The sequence below is a fragment of the Dasypus novemcinctus genome, chromosome 4 (genome assembly GCF_030445035.2).
Source record: "Dasypus novemcinctus isolate mDasNov1 chromosome 4, mDasNov1.1.hap2, whole genome shotgun sequence".
Lineage (NCBI taxonomy): Eukaryota > Metazoa > Chordata > Mammalia > Cingulata > Dasypodidae > Dasypus > Dasypus novemcinctus.
Window position 1 is genome coordinate 16,864,656 of NC_080676.1, and position 23,203 is coordinate 16,887,858.

General features: G+C 38.0%; 1 long non-coding RNA gene across 1 annotated transcript in view; it reads left to right on the plus strand.

Moving 5' to 3' along the window:
• LOC131278175 (uncharacterized) overlaps positions 1-21,833 on the plus strand; it is a 201,760-nt gene extending 179,927 nt beyond the window's left edge. Inside the window, exon 3 of the long non-coding RNA XR_009185429.2 lies at positions 19,482-21,833. This is a non-coding gene — a long non-coding RNA (uncharacterized lncRNA). The remainder of the gene's footprint in view (positions 1-19,481) is intronic.
• The last annotated feature ends 1,370 nt before the right edge of the window (positions 21,834-23,203 follow it).

Here is a 23,203-nt window from a genome sequence, read left to right on the forward strand (position 1 = left end):
TCTCCAAATCCAAACCACCCTTCAAGGATAAACAAATAAATAAATAATATGATCAGATTTAAGATGTCAGTGAAACTTACAGTGTCCCCATTAAGAAGGCCAGGTTTTGTTTGTTTATACATTGACTTCTTGTTGGGCATTTGGTTTCTTTCCACCTTTTGGCTATTATGAAGAAAGCTTCCATGAATTTTGGATTGTGGTGATTACACAACTCTGTAAATTGACTAAAAAGGATTGGATTGTACATTTAAACTGGGAAAATTTCATGGCAAGTAAATAATACCTCAATAAATCTTTTTTCCCCCCTGAAGCCAGTTTAAAATATAGCTAGATTATGCAGCTTCAGTTGATCATTTGAGAGATGTCAAGAAGGCTTTCTTGAACCATTATACCTTATACACTTCCCTTTATTGATATCTGACATTTTACCATTAAAGACTTATTATTTAATGTTTGATCTTTTTTTTTTCCAGAGATTTATTTTATTGATTTCTCCCCCCGCCCCAGTTTTCTGTTCTCTGAGTCTATCTGTTGCGTCTTCTTTGTCCGCTTCTGTTGTTGTCAGTGGCACTGGGAATCTGTGTCTCCTTTTGTTGCATCATCTTGTGTGTCAGTTCTCTGTGTGTGCGGCGCCATTCCTGGGCAGGCTGCACTTTCTTTCGCACTGGGCGGCTCTCCTTACGGGGCGCACTCCTTGTGTGCGGGGCTCCCCTACTCTGGGGACACCCCTACACGGAGGACACCCCTACGCGGGGGACACCCCTGCACGGCACTCCTTGCGCGCATCAGCACTGCGCAAGGCCCAGCTCCACACGGGTCAAGGAGGCCCGGGGTTTGAACCTCAGACCTCCCATGTGCTAGACGGACGCCCTAACCACTGGGCCAAGTCCGCCGCCTCACATTTGATCTTGACTGTAGTTAAAATGCATGTAGTTAAAGTGCATGATGCCTAGCCATTTTGTCTTGGGGGTCACAAATCAGTGGTTTGTGAATGAATTAAAATATATATAATTGGATATAGTCCAAGGGATAACTTGGCAGAACGTTGATAAGAATTGAACATGAAAGAGATGTCATAAAGGTTCAGAGAAGGGGAACTTTCTAGGAAGAAAAATGTAGATTGGTTACTACCAGAGAGGTGCTGGGGAAGTAGAAAGACATTGGTAGCCCTAGGGGAGGGTATAGCAGGTGTGTGGAGAAAAGATGAAAGAATGTGGGGAGAGGTCGCTCTCCTCCTAGAACCTTGTCCTGCTTTATAATTTAAAATTTTCCTCCTGGGTATTAATACCAGAGTGCTTACATATATAAGTATTTACAAAAGTATAATGGGGTTTCACGATTAAACAGTGGGCTTTGCCTGCCTAGTAGTGATAGATTCACAGAGCCAAAGGCTAGAAAGTTTTTTTTAAAAGAGGCTTTAGGTGGCAGAAAAGTTTCAATGAAAGTACGAGGGATTCCCATGTACCCCATCCCTCTCACACATCATCCCGTTTTTTTTTTTTAATGTAGCAGTACATTTTACTATGATTTATCTATAAAAGCCATTCATTAAAAAAATGCACATTTAAAAAATGACTCACCTGTGGTAAGGACTAATTTACCTACAGTAATAATCTAAAAACTAAATCATCACTGTGACATTAATCAGTACTTCACACATCTAACAAATACTGAAGGAGGCAACTACCATTGCTTTAACTTATTTAAAGCCAAAAACTTTTAAGCACAAATCAGAATTAAGAGAAACTTGAGAACGTTCACATTTGCATGCATTTCTGGTTGAAATTTCAAAGATTCCACATGTAACAATACAGCAACTTTGAATCAAAATGAATATTAAAAGTTCGTGACAAACTTACTCTACAGAAGCAAGGAAAACAGTGCATAGTAACAACAGTAAATTTCTAGGGGAGAAAGAAATCACTTATTTCCTTAATCATAAAACAAAAGTCAACATATCAACATTTTAATAACACTGACCAAGTTATTTACTATTCAAGAATTTGCTTTTCAAGTCATGTCTTTAAAATGTATCCATCCATATATTTGGATTGCATTAAATTTATACATCAAAAACATTTTGCTCAGAATTCTCATCTTAACTTACCAAAGCATAGTCTAAACACTATGCAATGATGCTACCATTTAGATTTATATGCTTCATCTGAAAAAATTATCTCACAAACAGTTTTGCCCTGTGTTTCCAGAATAAATGTCCCAATGTAAAACTTTAAATGAAAATCAAAAGACAGATTGAAATAATTCTTGCTATGCACTTTCCTTCATCTGTCTTTGATAAAAACAGAGCCATCTGGTGTTGCAGCGCCATCTTCCTTCTCAGTTACAGTCTCTACCATCCCAGAAGCAGACACAATAGCCATGGTTTTATTTGTTGACACTGTCTTCTGTTTCTTAGCAAAAGCTGCACAAAGAGCAGCAATCTCATCACTTTCAAAGTCATAGTCAGGATTGACTTTGGTGAGAAATCTGTTGCTTCTGCTGATGAGTCACTCTTTTTAATCCTCTGCGTCACTTTCTGCTGCTCCTGGAGTGTTCTTGCCCAAGACAGGTCTTCTTTCCATATTTGAGGGTTCATTGCATAGATGTGAAGGGCTTCTTGAAAATTTTCAATAGTTTCATCCATTTTGTCCTTTGGCTCTGTGTTCTCATATTGTGTTATTGTCTGTCTTCTTATCCATTAGTTTACCGTTCCTAATAATCTTCATTTCTAAACTCTTCTCCAAATCTCTTGCCCTTAATGTTTCCTTCAGGCTGCAGCAGCAACTCTTCTAGTATCTCTTGCAAAAATCTGATCTTTTGGTAATATATTCTATCAGTTTTTGTTTGTCTGTGAAGACTTTGAACTCACTCTCATTTTTGAAGGACAGCTTTGCCAGATACAGAATTCTTAGCTGACAGTTTTTCTCTTTCAATACCTTAAACACATCATACCACTTTCTTCTTGCCTTCATGGTTTCTGATGAGAGGTTGGCATCTACTCTTCTTGAGGTTCCCTTGTATGAGATGCTTTGCTATTCTCTTAATGCTTTCAGAATCCTTTCTTCATATCTGATACTTACCATTCTGAATAATAGGTGTCTTGGGGTAGGTCTATTCAGTTTTATTCTGTTTGGGGTGTGTTGTCCTTCTTGGATATTGACGTTTATGTCCTTTATAAAGGTTGGAAAGTTTTTGACAAATATTTCCTCAAATATTCTCTCTTCCCCTTTTCCATTCTCTTCTCCTTCTGGGACACCAATAATGTGAAAGTTTGTGCGCTTTGCATTGTCATTCAATTCCCTGAGACTTTGTTCCATTTTTTCCATTCTCTTCTCTTTTTGTTCTCCTATCTTTTCCATTTCAGATGTTCTGTCTTCAAAATCACTATGTCTTTTTTTTTTATTGACTTTGTAATAATATTACATTAAAAAAAATATATATGTGAGGTCCCATTCAACCCCAACCCCCCCACCCCCCCTCTCCCCCCCCAACAACACTCGTTCCCATCATCATGACACATCCATTGGATTTGGTAAGTACATCTTTGGGCACCTCTGCACCTCATAGACAATGGTCCACATCATGGCCCATACTCTCCTCCATTCCATCCAGTGGGCCCTGTGAGGATTTACAATGTCCGGTGATTACCTCTGAGGCACCATCCAGGGCAGCTCCATGTCCCAAAGACGCCTCCACCTCTCATCTCTTCCTGCCTTTCCCCATACCCATCGTCCACCATGTCCACTTTTCCCAATCCAATGCCACCTCTTCTATGTGGACATTGGATTGGTTGTGTCCATTGCACCTCTATGTCAAGAGGAGGCTCAGATTCCACATGGATGCTGGATGCAATCCTCCCATTTTCAGTTGTAATCACTCTAGGCTCCATGGTGTGGTGATTGTCCTTCTTCAACTCCATCTTAGCTGAGTGTGGTAAGTCCAATAAATCAGATTGTAGGTGCTGGAGTCTGTTGAGGCTCAGGACCTGGCTATCACATTGTCAGTCCAGAGATTCAAATCCCCTAAATATATCTTAAACCCCAACATTAACTGCACCTCCAGCACATTAGCATGAAAGTCTTATGAAGGGACTAACTATGTCTTGAAGCAATTAAAATCTGCTCTTATGTGCCTGGAATGTATTTTATTTTTTATTTATTTCTCTCCCCTTCTCTGACTCCCCTCTCCCCTTACCTGACTCCCCCCCCCCCCGTTGTCTGCTCTCTGTCTCCATTCTTCGCTGTGTGTTCTTCTGTGTCTACTTGCATTCTTGTTAGCAGTGCCCAGAATCTATGTCTCTTTTTTTTTTGCATCATCTTGCTGTGTCAGCTCTCCATGTGTGTGGCACCACTCCTGGGCAGGCTGCACTTTTTTTGCACTAGGCAGCTCTCCTTATGGGGTGTACTCCTTGTGCATGGGGTTCCCCTATGCGGGGGACACCCCTCTGTGGCACAGCATTCCTTGCGTGCATCAGCACTGCATGTGGGCCAGCTTATCACACAGGTCAGGAGGCCTGGGGTTTGAACCCTGGACCTCTCATGTGGTAGGTGGACGCTCTATCCATTGAGCCAAATCCACTTCGCTCTGTAATGTATTTTGAATCTCAGCCATTGTGTCTTTCATTCCCATAAGGTCTATTGCTTTTCTTTGCAGGCTTTCAAATTGTTCTTTATGCTCTCACAGTGTCTTCTTAATATCCTTTATTTCTTTAGTAATATTTTCTTGAAATTCTTTGAAGTGATTTAGGAAAATTGTGTGATTATAATTGATTAATTGTATTAAATCTTGTATCTCTTCAGGATATTTGGTTTATTCTTTTGGCTGGGCCATCTCTTCCTGTTTTCTAGTATGGCTTGTAACATTTTGCTGATGTCTAGGGATCTAAATGTATTGGTGTATTTACTCAGATGGCTAATTTCTCTCTTTTGCCTATTGTTTTTTTCCCCCACAGCTCTTCTTTAATATGATATTTGGTTCAACTCATTATCAGTTTTTAAAATTGCCCAGCTGAAGTTATCAAAATCAGGCCAAGGACTCACTAGAGGGGTGCAGATTTTCTCCCAGGGGTTGGATACAGAGAGTGAACTGTTTTTGTACATGCAGTTTCCAGACCGGCCAGATGGTGATTGTCAGCACACCTTTCCGTGGAGATGTTTCAGTCTTGGCTTTCCCGTGTTCTTCCACTGAATCTCCATATTGGAGACTCAAAGCAGGCCGTGCTGGCCGAATTCACTGAAGAAAGCACCCTGACCTCCCCTCCATTTTCCCTCGAAACAGCTGACGGGGAGGAAGATGTCTGTTCCCTTCTCAGGTGGCTACAGTGAACCAGGTGTTTTACCCCAACTTAGTATATTGGGGGTGGGCTAGGGGAGCCCTTCCCCCCTGCCAAGGAGGCTTAGTAGCTCACATTTGTGTTTTTTGCTTCTTTGTCCCTCTGTTCCTCACTCCCCTGGGAGTTGTGTAGCACTGACTTGGTCTGTTGACCCCCAAGCAGGTCCCTTGGGCGGCTTTTGGCTCTTTCTCCATTGTTTTTGTGAGAGTATTCAGCTCTGCCTGTTATTTCATTGCCATCTTCCCACAATCCTAGAAAGTGTTTTAAGTAGCATTGTTGAGAAGCCTATGTCTTGGGTAATCTTAGAATACAATGCAGACAGTGTCTCAATGAAAAAGAATATCTTGGAATGTTTTAAGTGTTACATTACATGTTTGAATGTCTAAGGGTTTGTACTGATTGGAGACAGGGAGCAATATTCCAGTATTGTAATTCTTTTGACTGTATTGTGGATCCTGTCTGAAATAACAACATTTCTATTGATACCTGGCAATGCAGATTGTGGTGTTCTTTAAAGGCCAAAATTTCAGTACAGGCCAATTTCTCACTGTTGAAGTTGCTTTCTCATGTCCACCTATCTTGTAAGAGCGTATTAGAGTATTTTTCCACAACATAAAGAAAGCCCTCTCTAAATACTTAGCTGCCAACCTAAAGCCACTGGGCAACTCTTTCTTGTATTCTATAAGCAACACATCTTGGTTTAGATAAATAATTCTAGAACAAGCATGAGAGATTGTAATAGACAGAAAATTATTTTTCTACAAGTCTTCCTGTTATTATTTCATTGGAGCTAAATGAGGATGGGGCCCAAAGATGAGTTATTCATTTGATGCAGGGAAGAAATGTCACTCTACCCACTGGACCCCTGCAGATTTTCACAGATTTTACCAAAATATTTTGTAGATTTCTATTTTTTTTAACTTAAAAATATGAAAGACTTGAATGAAATGGATTGCTCTCCTTCAAGAGTCAAAAAAATTCAATTTCATTGCTCAGCATGTAACATTTTTTCCTCTGTGTTTCAAACGATGTTGTGAAAGTAGATATCCATGTCTTTTTAATATAGGAACTTAGTATTGTACACTGAGAAAACAGAAGAGTTCAGCTTTCTGTGATTATGCTTTTATATTTAAAAAATAACTTTGTATTGTTCTATTAGTAACACATTTTCCATTCATTTTATAAGGAATGAAATATTTAATATGATTTTTTCCTTGACTATGAAGAATAAGATAATAATTCTTATAAATACAGAGAAATTATAAAGCAGCCTTTAAATACCTTTCAGCAAAAGAATGCTTTCAGGACAACTTGTAAGGCTAAGTGAGATTTACTGAAATATTTATCTGTGGCTTGCCAGGAACCCTACTGGAAGATATAGTAAACCAGAGTGGACCCAGAAAAACACCAGTATTCTTCAGAGAAGATTTCTGGTAAATTGCTTATCACTGTATTGTATCTGTGAAATAAGTGAAGAGTTCTTTTACATTTGATGCTAGATAATATGTTGTAAATATGTCTAAGTCAATTTTGGGATTTAGAACATTTAACTAATCAGTTTTTGTATCCCATATATATTTAGAATGTGTGTTTAGGTCCATATTATCATAAACTGCCGAAAGAAAGGGTGATGGACAATAACAACTCTGTAATTATAATTTTTAATGTGAAGAGGACCTTCCTTTTTTTAATTTTAGGTATTGGGGAATGAACCTGGGACCTTGTATGTGGGTTGGTCTTTTCATTTGCTTTGCTTGTTGTTTTCTTTTTTGTTTGTTTTGGAGGCACTAGAACCAAACTGTGGACCTTCCAAGTGGGAGGTAGGTGCTCAACTGCTTGAGCTACATCTGCTCCTGAAAGGGACTTTCAATAGTTGCTAAATGTGAAGGCAATTCAAGCAGCAGTTCAGGAAAGCAAAAGATTGCTTACACAAAATAGGTTTTATGTAAATGGTAGCACTAATTGCTGACATTATTGAATCTTTGTTATGTGGTAGATACTGTGCTAAATATTTCACAGGTATTTTCACAGTTAATCCTAATAATGACTTTGAGGTAGATACAACTTTATGAAGGTCCCTTTCTTTTTTAAATAGGTAGAACAATTACAAAAAAAATGGCTATCACTTTTCCGCCTTTTGGCTAAGATCTAGTGAAAAGCATGGTGCCTGAGAACACACAGTGTGGCAAACACTGATATTGCTAATCCAGTATTAATTTCTGCCACCAGAACTCCTAGTGCTGCAATTTTCCCAGCTGCATTTGATGGATTATGATTAGTCTAAACTGGGAGTCAGCAAACTTTTTCAATAAAGGGTCAGATAATAAATATTTTAGGCTCTGTGGACCAGGCAATTTCTATTGCAATTACTCAATTCTGCTATGATATCAGGAAAGCACTGACGAGGAAAAAATGTGTGGCTGTGTTCCAGTAAAACTTTATTTACAAAAACAGATAGCGGGCAGAATTTTGCCTGTGGGATATAGTTTGTTGCTCCATGGTCTAAACTGACCATGTTTTTTTATCTTTCGGTCTCTTGGGATGTGATGTTATAATACAGCTCAGATGAATGAAACCTGTGTAGATACCTGCTGGGAGGGTTTTGAGACCTATACAACTGGCACTTCTCTACCCCTTCTTCTTTTTCTTTTTGCCTTTAATGCTTTGCTGGATCAAAAGTAGCCATTTTGTGACCATAAAGCAACAAGGCTGTGTACTAAGAATGGAAGAACAGAAAGACAGGGAGCTTGAGTTCCTCCATGGTAAGGATGAACAGTTGTACCACTGCTAACAACTATCTCTGGACTTACGTTGCAAGAGAAAAATAAACAGTTATTTGCTTAAAATCCTCTGGTTTTGTTTTCATTTGCTAGGTGAAAATGAACAGAATTCCCATACATTGCTCTAGAAATTTAAATATAAAGGCATAATCATAGAGAGCCAAATTATTCAATGTTGTAATTTTTCAAAGTACAAGGGTATTTTTGTATTTAAAAAATGGTGCTGTATGTTTAGAGCACACCTGATCCTACGGTGTGTAATTGTAAAGATCAGGAATATCTCCTTTACTGAAAATTACTCTTTTATAGACCTCAACATTATCGGGAAGTTGTTTAAGTCTCCTTTTTCATCCTTTATTTCACTGGTAGTTCTCAAACTTCAGTGAGCATGAGAAATACTGAGAGGTGGTTAAATGTTCAGATCCCTGAGCCTCATTGCAAAAAATCTCTAATATGGTGGGGTTGTACATAATCCTGCATTTTAGATCATTTCTCCAGGTGAGTATGAAACAGGTGGCCCTGAGAAATGCTGCTCTAGAGTCCAGACTAACCTGAGGGATAACAAGGACCACTGTATTGTTAGTTTTATGAATAGATGCATTGATAAAACTTGTGACTCGAAGAACTCTTATTTCATACCTGCAGTCAATCTTCTGTCTTACAGTAGTAACATTAAAATCATATGTCAGAGTTTGTTGGTTGGAATTTTGTTCCACTTGGGTGCTTAAGGGTGATGTAGGTCGATTAGGTAGTGGAGCATACATTTATGGTGAGGTTGCGAGCACATGAGTGTATTTTTCTGGCTTGAGTCAGGAAGACTGTGTGGATGATACCCAGTATTTTGAGTATAGTAGGAGCAATAAATATCTGCTTAACCTATGGGAGCTTTTGAGAGTTGACTGAGATATTATTTGCCAGTATATTTGCTCCTATTATGTTATGGTTGGGAGCAGTACATCATTCAGCACGAGGAGCATAAAGTCTAGGCATACAGCCGGGTGCTGGACACCACACACTCTGGAGCCAGAAGGAATTCTTAAAATCTTGGCTCTACCACTGAGTGTCCATTGACTAAGTTACTCCACCTCTCTGTGCCTTGGTTTTCTAATCTGCAAAATGGGAATGTTTCTTATTTCCCCAGTCCATGGGGTTGTGAGGATTAAATGAATTAATGTAATTAAAAGAATTACAATAGTGCATATTATACCCTTAGTAAATGTCAGCAAATATTATATTTTTAAAACACAGACATTACATCCAGGTAAACAAGAGGCTTACTTTGGGTAAATATGATGTTTTACAAAGTTTGACTTGGAATGCATTTGAATGGGAAGCATATCATCTAGTTTGCCAAACTCCCCACCACTCTCTTTTATTTGTCCATAGAACTCTTTCATAGAGTTGCAATAACTGCCAGCCACTGAAGACTACAATTTGTGAACTTTGCTCACAAGTTATTGCTATACTATAATTAATTTTAAAGATATAATGGGAAAGTTGATTGACCTTCATGTAGAGAAGGATTTAATGAGGGTAGAGAATAAACTAAAATACCCAAGATTCAGGATACAAGTAGTCCAGCTTATGGGATATAGTAATGGCAAATTGTAATGACAAGTCTTCAGTAGGGGTTTCCTCCAGGGATTAATTAGCTAAGTCTTGCCTGAATTTAAAGAGGAGAAACAGGGTTCCAATGATAACCCTGGTTCAAGAATCAGCAGTCTTTTACATTCTGTTTCTAGGATACTTTTCAGTATTCTTCCTGCATACAGCATTTACGTCAGCTACACTGTGCAATTTGTTCTTTCTATCACTGGTAACTTTGGTCAAGAGCATTTTTTTCTGCAGTGCTCCAGGCTGTTTTTCCCAACCACCCTCCTGTCGGAGGAACTCTGCCTTCTCTACCACCTTATGGCTTGAATCTGTAAATTCTAAATGTTTTTTATTGCTTCCTTCCATTAGAACACACAGTGCAGTGGAAAGAACATGGGTTTTTCAAGACAGGGAGAACCAAGTTAGAATAATTTCCATTTGTTTGCTGGGTGATATTTGGCAATTTATTAATCTCTCTGAGCCTCAGATTCCTCATATAAAATGCAAATAATCCTCCCCAACTTTCAGAATAATAGTGAGCATTGGAGGTCATCCGTGGCACTAGAAGGGAGTCCCCATTCCCTGGAGATCCTGGTTTTGCTGCTGCCTCTGCATTTGCAACTGCGGTTGACCCAGCACCGCAAAAGCACAGCTGAGCCACTGACTGTGCAGTGAGACACAGGGGCCTCCAAACTTTGAGTTATTCCAATGTTTGCTTTATTCTTACATGACCGTGTTGGTTTGAGGTAGGAGACTAACAGACTGCATGAGAATCTGTAGTTCTAAAACACACACACACACACACACACACACACAGACTTCAGAGCGCTGCATTAAACGCATGCCTTAAACTTGCCTTCTGATTGATTCCTCCGTGCCCTCCCTCCAAGCAGATGTCCTGGCATGGCAGGGAGTCTGGCCTCAGCTACAAATGGCTTTTAAAACATTCCTGTTTTATTGCCTGCTTTTGGTATTGGGTAACCCCCAAAGAGAAAAAATGAAGTTATCAGTAGGGAATGGGGGGAAGTAAGAGGGTCAAAGAATAGGCTGGCTGCTGGGGGTTTGACCATTTGGCCTTTAAGTTTCTGTTCACCTCATTGATAACGGCTGTACTTCACATCTAGTCTTAGCTGGATAGATAATATCACAAAGAGCAGTGATTGGCACATGATAGGTGTGCAATAATTACTGCCAACTATTAGTAGTAATTCTTATCTCCTAGAGAGAGTTACTGTTGTACATTTCTTTGTTCCCGTGTCTAGCACAGTACCCTGCGTGGAACAGTTGTTCACTGTTATTTGTTAACTAACTAAATAAAAATCTTGCAAGAATTTGGGAATAAAAGAAAGCACTGGGCATGGGGGATACAATTGAGGAGATGAAAGGATCAGAAATGGAACAAATAGACGGAAAGGCAAGTTTCATCTACATACTGGTTTGATGCAGAATATACTTTGGCCATATGAGTTTTGATCCAAAGCAGCTGAGAACAAAGGCATCTGATGTCAGCTGCGTTAAGACAGTGGTTGTTAGGGTGACCATCAGTGTCACCCTTTTTTCAGGTCATTCAGTCATCCAATGAGAAGTGTTTGTTGAACACCTGCCATTTGTCAGGCCCTGTGCTCAGTGCTGGGTGTACAACATGAGTGAAAATATGCTCATCTTATCTTCATGTAGTCTGTAATCTCCTGGGAAAGTCAGGCATGAATTAAATGATCACATATATAAAAACAAAGGTATTCTTTTAAGTGCTAAAAAGAATTGTGCATTCCTCTATAAAAGTGAAAAATAAGGTCGCCTGACATTTTGTGGGATCAGGAATGACTTCCTTATGGAAATGATATTTGGGGTGAGATATGAGAAATGAATAGGTGTTAATGAAGGGAAGGGATAGAGTAAAGAGCACTTTCAGTTGAGGGAATGTCACATGTCAAGGACATTCTGAGAGCATTTTCACAGTTGAGAAATGTAAAATAATCTCAAAGTGGCTGGATGACTAAAAAGTGGTGGGGGATAAGCCTGGGCGTGGGGGTTCCTCAGGCCTTGTAGACTTGGATTTTGTTCTGAGATAATGGGAAACCTCATAATAAGATAGGGTGACAAAAGATTTGCATTTTAAAAATTACTCTGGCTGCAACACAGAACTGGTTGGAAGGGGTCAAGAACAGATCTGACTAATTGATTAGGTTATTTGTATTAGTCAATGTGAGAAGTGAAGGCAAGTTGATTGAGGATGAAGTAAATTAATTCAGGAGATCTCAGAAAGTAAAACTGAGAGGAACAGATGATGCATATGATATGATATAAGAAGAGGCATTATGTGTTACTTGTGCAATTGGATAAATGGTGGTACTACATGCCAATGTGGTGCTATATACTGGATAAGACTGTAGTCTGGAAAAGATCATGTGTAAACTCTGGAATGGATATGGTTCTACAAAAAAGCCATATTGTATTGGTTTTCCAAATGCCTTTTATTATTAAAACCTGGGTTTTTTGCCCCTAGAGATGATTTAAGAACTATTCTTCCTATGGTCCAAAAAAGGCAATGCCCAAATCTACTGTGTATTTCCTTTAAGTATTTTCCCATCTCTCACCTAAGCAAGAGTAATACATACTGAAAAAGTGGAGGAAAAATGTATTGATGTTGCTGTTTGCAGTTAGGACACAAGGTAATCACTATTAAGAAAAAATGACAATAAGGAGAAAAATTGTCATAACCCTGTCATTCCAACATATTGTTTTCATTTTTCATGTCCTATTTTAACTTTGTGTCCTTATTCATTCATATTTTTCTATAATTGTAATCAAAGTTGTATATTCCATTTTGGGATGTAGCATAGAAAGATATAGAAAGGATATTCTTTGGTGACAGATGGACCTACTTGGAATTTCCAGCACCATTTCTTCTTAGTTACATGATCTTTAGTGAAATATTTAACTATCTGGACCTAATCTCCCTCTTCTGCAAAATGGTGGATGGGAAGAAGGAGTAATTGCATAATATATTTACTGTTCATTACATAGTAGGCACTTAAATAAAGGTTAGGCATTTTCTTTCTTTTTCTCTTTCAAGTCTATCTTTTCCACATAGCATTTTACTATAAACATTATTTTGAAAGCCTGTATAGTTTTTATAATTACACTTTTGTTGCTTCATATAATTTTTTAACTATCTTTTTATTTTTTTAAAATGTCACATTCAAAAAATATAAGAGGTTCCCATATACCCCCCACCCCACCTCATCCCACTCCCACATCAACAACCTCTTTCATCATTGTGGCACATTCATTGAATTTGGTGAAGACATTTTGGAGCACTGCTGCACCACATGGATAATGGTTTACATTGTAGTTTACACTCTCCCTGAGTCCATTCAGTGGGTTATGGCAGGATATATAATGTCCAGCATCTTTCCCTGCAATATCATTTAGGACAACTCCAAGTCCCAAAAATGCCCCCACATCACATCCTTCTTCCCTTTACCTGCTCTCAGCAATGATTGTGGCCACTTTGTCCACATGAGTGCTACAATTTCCTCCATTAGTAGTCATAATAATTCCCCAGTAGAATATCAGTAAGTCCACTCTAATCAATATTTTATTCCTCCATCCTGTGGCCCCTGGGATGGTGATGTCTACTCCACCCCTATATTGAGAGAAGGCTTAGATTCCACATGGATGATGGATGCAATTCTCCTGCTTGCAGTTGTAGGCACGCTCTGCTCCCTGGTGTGGTGGTTGATCATCTTAACCTCCCTGTTAGCTGGCCAGGGTAAGTCCAATGAACCAGAGGGTAGGAGTTGCAACTCTTCTGAGGTTCAGGGCCCAGCTGGCTCATGGACAGTCCAGAGATTCAAGTCTCCTGAGTATACACCAACTCTAGCACCAAACACAGGTTCAGTAAAAGTGACAGAAGAGGCATGTGTAGAAAGGGCACATCTGAGTCCAACTCCATCACAGTCAGAAACACAAATTCCAAAGTAGGGCCAACTGACATGGCATTGAATTCCAGAGCCATCTTCCATGACCATAGAACCTGTGGATCTCCATAGCCCTCAGGAGAACTAGTACCTGGGGTTGTATCTACTTTGGCTCTCTCTGGGGTCCTGCTGAGGTGCGCATAAATGCAACCCCTCTGATATCTCCTGACTCTTTTTTGAAGACTCTTAGCCACATAAACTATTTGTCTTTGCCATTTCCCCCTTTTATTCAAGGTCAAAAAGCAGTTTTTAACACATGATCCAACATGTAGGCTGAGATATTCTGCTGGTCTGTGTTGACCCTTTTATTCAAGGTCTCTTTCTAGTTGCATCACCAGCTGGTGCTTGTTAGTAATTCCTTGGTGCCAGGGAGGCTCATCCCTGGGAGTCATGCCCCATGCTGGGGGGAAGGTAATGCATTTACACACTGAGTTTGGCTTAGAGAGTGGCCACATTTGATCAACATAGAGGCTCTTAGGAGGTAACCCTGCAGCTCTAGGTCTAGTTCATATTTCAGGCACACAGGCTCATAAGTGTAGTCATCAGTATCAAGGGCTCATTGTTGGACCATCCTTCTTTGTTGGTCTTTGCCATAGCACTTGGGGGATTGTTGTTGTTCCACTGGGGAATGTGATAGAGCTCCCCTGGGTAGGAACTCAGCACTCCCTCAGTTGTTGTTTGTAACTGTAACTGCTATGAAAATACCCAACATATATCCAAACATTTTTATGTACCCTATATACATGCCCTGGAGAACTCCCTCCCCCCATCTATAACACCCCACACCAGTGTTCCTCCCTGCCATAGTTGAACCTCTTTGTGGACCAAAACATCTTAAAAAATGAAGCCTAATATATTGTCAAATTCAATTAATGGGAAAATGAAATTTAGTGATGGTTTAAAGATTAGAAATAGAATACATACTAATTTAGGAAAACTAAAATAGAGTAAAAATAAATTGGGGTATTAAAAAATGGAAAATATTATAAATTTTGTTTTTGACATTTTGCCTTTCATCACTGCAATAGGTGTTGCCCTGTATGTACAGTGCAAGGCACTTTCTTTCATTTCTTCCTCAGTGTCTACATGCTTTCTTTTTTCTTTTTCCTAATTTTTAATTTTGTCTTCACAAAAGTTTTCGATCACAGTAATTCACATATACAATATAGGGGACTCCCATATATCCAACATCAAACCCTTTTCCCCCTTCTCCAGCAATGATCTTTTTCTATGTTCAATTAATATTTACTGCAGCTGATGTACAAATATTGAAACATAGTCTCATTTTGGTTTGCATTATTGTTTATATTTTAGACTGTACAATTTTCTAAATTTTTCATTGCCTTATGTTTTACATTATGGTTTACATGTTACCTATAGACTTTTGTACAATTTTGGTGTAATTTAACATGTCCTATATCATTGATATTGTGGAATACTTCTATTGCCCCCCAGTTACCCTAATTCCATCTCTTCTATACCTCTCTCCCCATCCCCTCAGGGCCCACAGTGACAATCAATCTTCATTACTTAAAGGACCAGATTCATAGATAACTTGCAACAATGCTGAGGGCTTGACAAACTAGACTGCCCTAATCCATTGGAAGCCACCAATTCTCTCGAGAGACTCTTTTCTCTCTGAGAAATCAGGTCTCCCCAGGATGTGGGTACACTTTCACACTCATTGTATGGGTCTCCACCCAATGATGTAACACACTGTGATAAAATGAGCACTCGCACTCACACATTCCCTAGAAGCCTGCCCCTGTGCCAGATGCCAGCCCCCCCCCCTTAAGCATCTTAAACAGGTAATACTTCCTTATTATATTTTCTAAAGAGTTTTCTCACCTTTATAGTTTCAACCACATACCTGACAATCTTCCATATTCAAATGTTCCCCCCAGCCCTTCCCCCAGTTCCTTGGGCCATCTGACCCATCCTCCCAACCCTAGCCCTGATCAAGCCCACAAAGTCCCACCCAAAGTTATCCCTATGCCCTCATCTTATCCCTTCCCTGTACAAATACTTACCTCCAGCTCATCATAGATTTCACTCATGTAGGTGTCAGCTCGCAAACTTCCCCTCCCCCAACTTCCTTTAAGCCCACCATCCAGTCTCTAGCTCTCTGAGACAGCTTAGTTTACTTATTTCATATCAGAGAAGTCATATAGTATTTGTCCTTCAATGCTGGCTTGCTTCACTCAACATAAGGTCCTCAAGATTCATCCATGTTATCCCATGTGCTTGTACTGTGTTCCTTCTTATAGCTGAGTACTATTCCATTGTATGTATATACCACATTTTATTTATCCATTGATCTATTGATGGGCATTTGGATTGATTCCAACTTTTGGCAATAGTGAATGATGCTGCTATGAACATTGGTGTGCATATATCAGTTTGTGTCCTTGTTTTCAGTTCTTCTGGGTGCAGTGGAATTGCTGGGTCATATGGCAAATGTATAGCTAGTTTTTTGAGAAACTGCCAAACTAACCTCCAAAATGGCTGGATCCTTCTATATTCCCACCAGCAGTGGATGTGTGTTCCCATTCCTTACATCCTCCCCAACACTTGTAGTCTTCTCTCTTTTGGATAGCTGCCAGTCTCATGGGAGTAAGATGGTATCTCATTGTAGTTTTGATTTGCATTTCCCTAACAGCTAGTGATTTTGAGCATTTTTTCATATGCTTTTTAGCCATTTGTATTTCTTCTTTGGAGAAGCATCTGTTCAAATCTCTTGCCCATTTTTTAAACGGGTTGTTTGTCTTTTTATTTTTGACATGTAGGAGTTCTTTATATATGCAGGATATTAGTCTCCTATCAGATATATGGTTACCAAATATTTTCTCCCATTGGGTAGGCTGTCTTTTCACTTTCTTGGCAAACTCCTTTGAAGTGCAAAAGGCTTTAATTTTGAGGCGGCATATAATTTCAATGGGTTTGTGTTCCAAAATTTTATTTTATCACTTTTTTACTGGTACTATTTTTCCATTTATATCAGTTATAAGTAATGTTGCATTGGTGCAGTTATTTTGAACTTATTTTTAATGATTATATGTCCAATATTAGTATACATTAAGTCAAACATGGTGATTTATATGTTTTTTGGATGCAAGGTCTTTTCATTGCTCCACAGAATTACAGATGGATGAAACTGCCCGTTCAAAACCTTGCACAAGTATAACATGCTTCATGGGACTGTGTGCTAGTTGGGAGCAGTAATAGTACTGTGGTGAAGAGCAGGGGTTCTGGAGTTTGTCTGTCTGTCTGGGTGGAAAACCTCAATTCTTATGTGTGACTTTGAGCAATTACCTATTCCCTTCCAGTGTCCATCTTCTTCTCTTTTAAATTGGGATAATAATAGTGCCATCCTTTTGAGTTTCTGTGTTAAGTAAATCACAATAAATACAGTGCCTGATATATAGTATATATACACTGTGAATTTTAGCTTTAGGTTGCTACTTACTGTAATAGCTACTGTGTAGGATAAGCTGCTGTAACAAATGGACTGAATGTGATTGAAATACCTAAAGTAGTATCTGACTTAAAGAAGTTTGTTTTGCTCTCCTCTTGTATACCAGTTCAGAGATAGAAAGGTGTCTAGTACAGGTTAATGGCTTTGCTTATGGAATTATGCGAGGAACCAAGGTCTTCCTGTATCGCTGATCTGCTATTTCAGGGAGTGTTGACCTCCTCTGCTTGGTCAGAGCTGGCTGCCGGTGCCATGGAAAGGCTGTAGAACAGTGGAGAAAGATTAAGGATTATCAGCTTCTTTTTTAAGGATGGGAGTCAGAAGTTGGGTATAGAGATTATGTTCTCATCTCAGAATTTACCTTATTTTGTTAAACCTAATATGTCACTGTATGCTGTATGTTAACACAACCCATTGGTTCATGTATTTAGTCAATTAAAATATGACAATGATTTCTAATTCCTTGTATATTTTTATTTTATACTTGCACAAAGAATTCTTTTAGATCTATTTGGACAGACTTTTTAAATTAAAGCAATTCACATACCCTACAATCCATCCACAGCGTACAGTATAGTCAGAAGTTCTGTATTTATCACCATAATAAATTTTAGAACAGTTTCATTGCTCCAAGCAAGAAAAAGAAAAACAAAAAGAAAAAACCTTCACCCTTTATACTCCCCTATTATCCACCCTTAGCATTGGTATAGTACCTTTGTTATATCTGAAGAAAATTTACAATATTACAGTTAATTATAGTAGATACTTTACATTAGTTTTATCTTTCCGATGTACCACCCTGTTACTAACACCTTGTAAGTGTGTCATACTTTTGTTACAGTTCATGAAAGAACATTCTTATATTTGTACTATTAACCAGTCATCATCCACAACAGGGTTCACTGTTATATAGTCCCATGTTTCATCCTCTAGCTTTTCTTCTAGTGACATACATGACCTTAAACTTCCCTTCAACCACAATCAAATTTACTATTCAGTGCTGTTATTTATACTCACAATAAATGTGCTCCCATTACCTCCATCCATTCTCAAACATTAGACATATTTTTGAAAATACATATCATTTTTCTGCTTATATAAACAGAAAAATAAAAGAGAAATAAATTGATTAAAGTAATCCTAAAACTTCTTTATGTGTGAATGTAGTCTACTGAATCACTTTTTAACTCAGAATTGTTGATGACTGTGTTAATTCACACTACATTTCTCTTTTTGACATCAAGGTCTTCTGTGATATGACCTTTTAAAAAGGGCTCAATTTTTGTCTCCTAGATTTTATTTCATGCCACTGACACTCATTCTATAATTCTGATCCTTTATTATTTTATGCAACTAATACATTAATTTTTCCTCAATTAAATTACATGTCACTGGAAGTTAAGCAGCTTCTTTTCAAAGTCAGCAGGAAGTTTATGACAAATTGAAGATTGATGCCTCAATGATAGTTCCATGCAATGCCTGAATCTTCCATACCAATTTCCAGTAGCTTCATTTTTTTCTATCCTTTATTAAGGATTTGACAATATCTCTGGTCATTAGCTGCATTTCTTGGAGTGTAGAAGTAACAAAAAGTACATAACAAATGAAATGATGAGATATTGACAGTTATAGGAAGTAGTTGTTTTCAAAATAATAACATTTTCAACTAAGCATGTCTGTTCAAAATAAGTACCAAATTTTCTAACTTCATTTGCAGCTAAGTGTTAGGTGTAAGATTTGATTTTATCCTACTTAAAAGTCCATAAATTAGTCTGTTGATGTTCATAGATTCTGACGGATAACATGACATTCCTGGATCAGAAACAAAGGACTTTATTACTCATGGCATATTAAACAGCAGAAGTATCGGCATATTCTCTTTGATTTCTCTTGCTCTCAAATTCCATGGGGCTAACTTGGAGGAATACAGGTGGATGCTATTATCCTTTTCATGTAGTTGGTTTGCATCACAGCTGAAGAATTAGAAGAACTCATTGTTATTTTAGTGCCTGGCATTAAAACCTAGTATTTGTCCCAGAAAAGAGCTTACTTTTTTCTCCAAGGTTGCTTACTACAAGAACGCCCCCCCCCACCTGCCCCGGCAATGGCCCAAATAAAGAGTGGACAAGACCTTGAATTTCTTTTCATATTCAACCAGATGGATCAAAGCATGAGTGTACCATGTAGGATAGTCTCCTAAAACTAGGTATCATCATAGTAGTAAATTTTGGCCAATGGAGCACAATTGTAAGTATGCTGTGGCAGCTTTGGTGAACTTTTCTTAAGTAACTTGGCCTCTTTTTCCTTGTCCTTTACTCCAGCTTGCTGCCTGAGACATGGATGACTACATCTTGGATCTTGAGAAAGCAGGCCACTTGCTAAGGACGTAGAGCCATGAATTAGAAGAAGTTTGAGTCTTGAAGACTTTGGAGAGTGAAGAGACCATATCATCTTTTCTGGTTATTTATTATTGCATAACAAATCACCCCAAACTTAGCTGCATAAAACATCAATCATTTACTGTTATCATCACCCAAAGATCTAAGGGTTTACAGGGCTCGGTTTAATGGTTTTTGCTCTGAATCCCTCTATAGTTACTGTTTGGTGCAGTAATTTCAAAGGCTTCTTTACGCACATGTCTGGCTGTTAAGGCTTGTGTGTCTTCTCCAAGTGGTCTAGGCCTCCTCACAGCAGGGTAGCTGGATCCAGAAGTGAGCATCCCAAGAGAAAGTGAGCCAGGTGGAAGCCATACTGTCTTTTCTAAACTAGCCTTAGAAGTCATGCATGTCACTTTTGCTGCATTCTCTTTGTTAGAAGCAAGTCTCTAAAGCCAGCCCATATTGAAGGGAGGGGAATTTGACTCTTCTACTTGTTGGGAGAAGAAGTGTTAAAGAATTTCCAGACATGTTTTAGGACCAACATAGCAGACTTGGGTTACTTATCTCCAGATGCTTTCTATATGAGAGTGAGAGAGATTTCTAAGCTGTTGAAGCCAACTTCATTTTGGATGTTTATTCCTTAAAGCCAAGTTCAATATGACCTACTATTGCTTATAAATAGTCCAAGTTCTCCTTTCATGAGAAAAACCTAAGGGAGTAGGTTAGTCTATGTCCATATTACAAATGAAGTTTTAGTATTTAGGTGAATTTTATAACTTACATAAGGAAGTTCATAAAAAGTAGGACTTCAGATTCAAAGCAAAATGGTAGGCTAAGGTGGAGGTTTTCACATACACATGAGTCTCTGGCAAGCTTTTAAAACACACCCATACCCAACCTCTTTCTTAGTTCATTAGATCAGAATCCCTAATGGTGGTGGGCATTGAGCATTCGTATTTTTGTAAAAACTTCCTGGGTCTAATGCGTTGAGAATCATTATTATATATTATTTATTTGCCTATACTTTCAAATTACCAACTTTTCCAAATTCAAGTGATAAAAATAACATATTCGCATGTAAGCTGTATAGGTAAACCGAGAATATTCTCACGAATTATAGTCTCAAAAGCCATTTTTGATGTCCATTTAAAAAAAACTGTCATTTATATCCATACCAATTTCTCTGTCTTCCATTATCTCAGTTTATTAAAAGACATTCGTTATTATACTGAAGAACTCAACTTTGCAAAAGGTATATGAGAGAAGATGTGGCAATAAAAGGGGTCTATATAATGAACTAAATAAAAACCAGGGCAGTTCAAACATGTATGTAGGGGGTATGCATACAGATGTAACAGGTGAGCATACAAAAGGAAAAGAACTAGACAGGAAATGTCAAATAGTCTCATAGATCATACTGATATACTAAGATTTGGGAAACCTTCAGTTCATGTGTGTTACCACACACATGCCCTATATTAGGAAGATTACTATAAATAATCTTATATGTAAAACACTTTATTGCTAAAGTTATCATTTAAAAATTTTATACTCAAATGGAATCGGTTAGAATTGATCAATAAAGGGATGAGTAAAACCTGCCCCAGAGAGGCATAGTGGAGAGATTTATAAAATGAAAGAAATTGTTTATGACTTTTTCTTTTCACAAGTCTCCACCTCTCTGTTACAAGTTGAACAACTATTTTTTCTTTTCTTTTTCTACCTTATCTTATTCAGACAAGAAGTCTTGGAGTGGTTTACAGAGATACATGTACTTCAACAAGATAAAAGATATATAAAAGTGGAAATTTGAAAAAAGCAAAATCAAGGATAGGAAGTTATACTTTTTACTATTACCTGACATAATGCTTGCCATTCACAGATATTAAAAGATAGTGATAAAGTATTAATTCATTTATTTATTCACATTGTTTGTTGCTAGTAAAATAAACAGTCAAATCCTCCTCAGATTCAAACATTATTGAATACAAGTAAGGAACTCTTGGGAAAGCGGCATTTAAGTTACTCATAACTTGCTACAGATTTCAGAAAGCACAGGAGATTCAGTAAAGGCCTGACTGTGTGACATGCTGAAGGTCTTCCTTTGTGCATAGTGGGCATATTTGTATTTCATGAAATAAGATGTATTAACCATATGAGAACAGTACTCAAATTCATGGCTGTCCTAAAATTTGTAATACACATTTATTATATTACAGAATTCCAGGTTGATTAACATTTGTTGATTACATATATGTTACTGTTACTTGCAGTAAAGTGTTTCGCTTTGACCCATTTCTCGTCATTGTCTTTCCTCAATGTTCCCTGCCTGTGTTTACTGCCCCAGAATTTCAGTCTTGTGGTCTATTTGATTGTTTCCCCTAAAATTAATATTGTCTATGTGTTTTTCTAGAGTTTCTACACAGAGTTCAGGTCTTTTTATACTTCTACAACTTTGATTAATTAAATACATAAAATAAATGCCCCAAAACTCATTCTATTCTTTAAACTTTTATATACTGCTTTAAATTCAAAGTTGACACATTACTGACATCCTAAACTTATTTTCTTACAAGTTAAATAAATAAATAAATAAATAAAAATACACTGTCATCTGCTGGGCCAATGTTTGTAAAGTAACAGACTTGGTTTTCATTCAGTCATTGGATGATTGTCATTGACTAAAGTGATGATTTCATAAAACCTAGTCCAAGATGAATTTTGGAAGTTGCTCCTAAGTGGTTCACATGGATAGATATATCAAATTCCAGGTGTGTATATTTGTATCTTAGAACTACATGAAATGGTTCTGGTAATCTGGAATAGCAAATTCTATTTTTTTTAGCTGCGTTCTAAGGGAGTTACTATGAAATATGGTGTAAAAGAAAATAAGAAATCTTCAGACATATCATCTAGTTCCTTGGTATGCTTTCCCCACTCTCTTTATTCCTTAAAGCAGTGATCCTTAAGTTGCTTGCGAATGCATTAATTTATGCAGAGATGTGTACATGTGTGCTTGAAGGGACTAAGAATGCTGTTCATGAAACAGAAGTTGGTTCTGGAGGCCGTGTGTTAGAAAAAGACATATGAATGAGGTGGAGGCAGACAGTTGAGAACTACTTCTTCAAGGTCTAAGCCTCGGAGAAGTAGTAGCTATAAATTTCAGAGCCTTTCCAAATTTATCTTTAAAAGGTGAGGTATTTACTAATTAAGGAGGATTTTTAACATTACCAGTAGTTTTAACTTCACAAAATACCAGAAAGCCAGTGTGTTGAACATAATGATCTTGATGGGATATCGACACAAAATTCTTTTTTTTTTTTTCCCCTGTGAAGGCTTTCAAACATGCATTGCGGAATTTGACTGTTCTGGGGTTTTTTTTTTTTTTTTTTTGTTTGTTTTTTAAACAATATCTCAGGTTGAACTCATATCTTTCCAGTTTTTCCAAGTTTTCAAAAGTTTGTCCCAGTCCAGTCTAGATTAAAGCTGAAGTTTCAATTTCAGTTCAAGCTTTAATCTCCCACTGCCAATACAGTCCTTGGCAAAAGGGCCTGCTGGCAAGGGAGCTATAATCTACTCTTTCGTTCTTCTCTTTCTGATCTCCTTGCTGCCTTGGGGCACAGTTGTGGGTAAATGGAGAAGAGGAAAAGAAGCCAACAGCTCTG